General features: G+C 49.8%; 1 pseudogene; it reads right to left on the bottom strand.

The window, feature by feature from the left end:
* Positions 1-228: 228 nt before the first annotated feature.
* LOC138496192 (5.8S ribosomal RNA) lies at positions 229-382 on the bottom strand (annotated as a pseudogene).
* Positions 383-3,252: the final 2,870 nt, after the last annotated feature.

The raw sequence follows: 3,252 nt of genomic DNA, 5'->3' as shown, positions 1-3,252 counted from the left end.
TAGTCGATAACCGCCAGCGGGTGTCGGCTTTGCATCTGCTTCTACTGACCCCACAAGGGGAGGAAATGGGGAGGCCAGAAGGCACCGACAACAAGCCTTCTCTCCAGGTCCATGGATCCCGAGACAGTGCTGTTCGGAGTCTGACCTCAGAGGAACAAAGGGAACAGGGTGCCTGCGACAGCCCCAGTTGCACCCCGGGGGAAGTCCCAAGGGTAATTGACGTTCAAGCTATACTCAGACAAGCATATCCCGAGGAAAAACCTGGGGATACAAGGTGAGTTTGAAATGTCCATGATAAATGTGTCCTGCAAATCACACTAATCATCACAGCTAGCAGCTTTCTTCACCGACATGCGAGCCAAGTGATCCACCGATAAGAGTCACTGACAACTTACATTTATCCAGATATCAACCTGAACCTGCTGTTGCTGGAGAGGGCGGGGGAGACAGCACCCGCCCCATCGTGCCTGTATGGCGAGATGGACTTGTGCCCTGTCTAGCTTCCCCACTTGGGAGTCAGCCAAGACCATATGGTACATAACAAACAGGTTACAGGCATTGAGTCTGTGAAGCCCACCTGCTGCCCACTGTGGCAGCACAACAGGGATTCCCATGGTGAAAGAGGAAGGGGCTGGGACAGGCATTAGCGCTCCTCACACTGTACCACCAGCTTGATCACTAGATCTAACTAGAATCTGTTTTAGTTGCAGCAACTTTAACATACGGTATTGGAGCAGCACTTACCACAGATGTTGCCACCAGACTTGCCCTCCCAAAGTAACCATCACTAATTCAATAAGCCATTTGCAGTGTCACTGTACCGGTTGTGTATAATCACATGGTTATGGCACAAACTTTGAGACAAGCATATACCACTGGCAGGATGAACTCAGTAGCTGCACCTGCTGGAGGGTAGCAATAGGCCAAACCTTGTGCTTGCCTCAGATGACCTTCATGCTGGCTGGGCAATCTGTGGGACACAAGCAACAGAGCATGCCCCCCACCAACACTTGGAGGGGATGGAGAGGTCAACCACCCAGGCACCAGTGACCCAGCCTGCTCTGGGAGAATGGGATGGAAGTGGAGAGGCTGGGCCCAGCTACAACTTAAAGTTGGAGAGGATAATCCATGTGCAAACATTGGTGTGAAGACAGGGGGGATGGCATCATACAGAATGGTGGTTTTGACCTGCAGTATAAACGTGCTTAGCAGAGAAGGTGCCAACAGCATGGCGTAAAGGACCTGCACTGAGGCAAATACCACCCAACCCTGGCCACCTTGATCTGGCCACTGGTGAGCTGCCAAGATGCTCTGTTTATGCCCTGCTTGGAGGAGTAGCAACCCACATAAGGGGACACACCCGGAGGGGGCATATCCTTTCCAAAGTCTGAACGCAGGTTGAAGCCAATTGCTTAAAACAGCAGCCGAGGCAAGCCATGCTGTCCAACCCTAGAGAGTCCAAGTGTGCCAAATTGATCCCATGGAGTGCAGGGAGGCAGATGGGCCGGCATCTCTGAAAAAAAAAAGGGTATGCAATGCACAACCTGATGAATTGGATCTGCAAAACACTACTAAAAAACAGGATCTGCGAGGCAGCAAAACAAGATAGGGTACGAGAGGCGCAAAATAATGATTGGGGTACGTGAGGCACCACTGTAGGGATCTGTTCTGGGAAATATGTGTTGCACCTCTATGTCGTGTATGCATTGAATGCCCAAGTCTCCATCTCTGCGTTCTCCTGCTCAACAGAAAATACACCTTGCACCCGTTAAATGTCACTGTAATTGCATCAGGCTGTAGGCGTGCTGTGTGCAGCTCATAAATTACACACCTGGGTGTCTTCCTCTAATTCTTCTCACTGCTGGCCCATGTAACCATGGAAGATACCAGCTCCTCCTGTCTTGTGCCATTTTTGTCTCCTCCTGCCCTGTTTTGCCTCCAAACCTCGCCAGCTGCTGCTGGAGTGCCTGCGGTTCCCCCATTGCCTGTTCAGCTGTAGCTCACCTGTAAGGCTCAGTGAGCACCACATCTGCCACCTTGGGACTTCCACCTCCCTGTTCCAACACCACAGCACATCGTCAGGGCCCATATGCACCACACCTGCCTCAAGGAGTGTCATGTCCACCTCATTGTTCACTCCATTGACCAGCAGTGCAAAGGGGATGCAGAGGGCTGCCAATTTCACTTCCACCAAAGTTGGCATCCTGGTTGATTGGGTCATGGAGAACTATTGAGAACTATGAAGCCCTCTTCTACCCACAGATGCAGGGATCCTCCCAAACCCCCTATTTCCTTTAATGTTTTATGTATTCTTAAACACCCACACCACATATATATAATTTTCTAACCACCGCCCTAAAAAATGAGATGGGTTTTTTCATAAAAAATATTCGTGGTAAAAAAAACAGTGAAAAAACATCCTGCAATGAAAGGACGTCAAACCGCAGGGTGGGCCCATCAGCATCTGAGGATCTGGGAAGAGATCACAGGTGCCATCAACATGGAGGGGTGCACTTTGTACCTTGAACCATGTTAAGAAGCGCTGGAATTACCTCAAGAAAAGAGCCAGGAGAAGACGCAGGGGGCCCTCGAGGTGGGTGCCACCATGGAGGTGCACTGTGCAGGACACCATCGGATGACACCCCTTCAAATCCAGGTCCTGGAGAGGGTCAACCAAGCAATCCACACCCAGATCCTTGACATGCAGGCACAGAGCAAAGCTACTGGTGAGTACTGACAGGGTGATCTACTCTACAGTGTTTATGTGTTCTGCATGGGCATGCTTGATTTGAGGTAATTCCTTCCGTACATGGCATGTGTGTTGCACTAATATTCACCGGCATGCAGCCTCATGCTAATGCTGGGTGTATGGGATGGCAGAAAACTGTGAAGTTGACAAGCATACGTGTTTCCACTGTCTGTTCTTGGGCATCATGTGTGCTCATGTGCATGGAATGTGAGTTGATGAGAGCAAGTACTCAGACAGGTACAATTCCCAGATTGAGATGCTGGGGTAGTTGAGGGACATACATGTACAACACCTCAAAGGGTTGCTCATTTGCAAATGATGATTGCATCATACACACCCAGCAGCTGAGACTGATACATGTGTATGAATATTGGGTAATTACATGTTGGTATATTGGACTCACAAGGATAGCCAGACATGATGTGTCATCATGGCTTTTGTTGGGGCTGGGAGCAGTAGTATTGCTAATCGATCCTCATCAATGTGTGCCTGTAGATGTTTCA

This window comes from Ambystoma mexicanum, chromosome 10 (assembly GCF_040938575.1).
Source record: "Ambystoma mexicanum isolate Mex_15411 chromosome 10, UKY_AmexF1_1, whole genome shotgun sequence".
Taxonomy (NCBI): Eukaryota; Metazoa; Chordata; class Amphibia; order Caudata; family Ambystomatidae; genus Ambystoma; species Ambystoma mexicanum.
The sequence above is the reverse complement of the archived record's forward strand: the minus strand, read 5'-3'. Positions and strand labels throughout refer to the sequence as shown.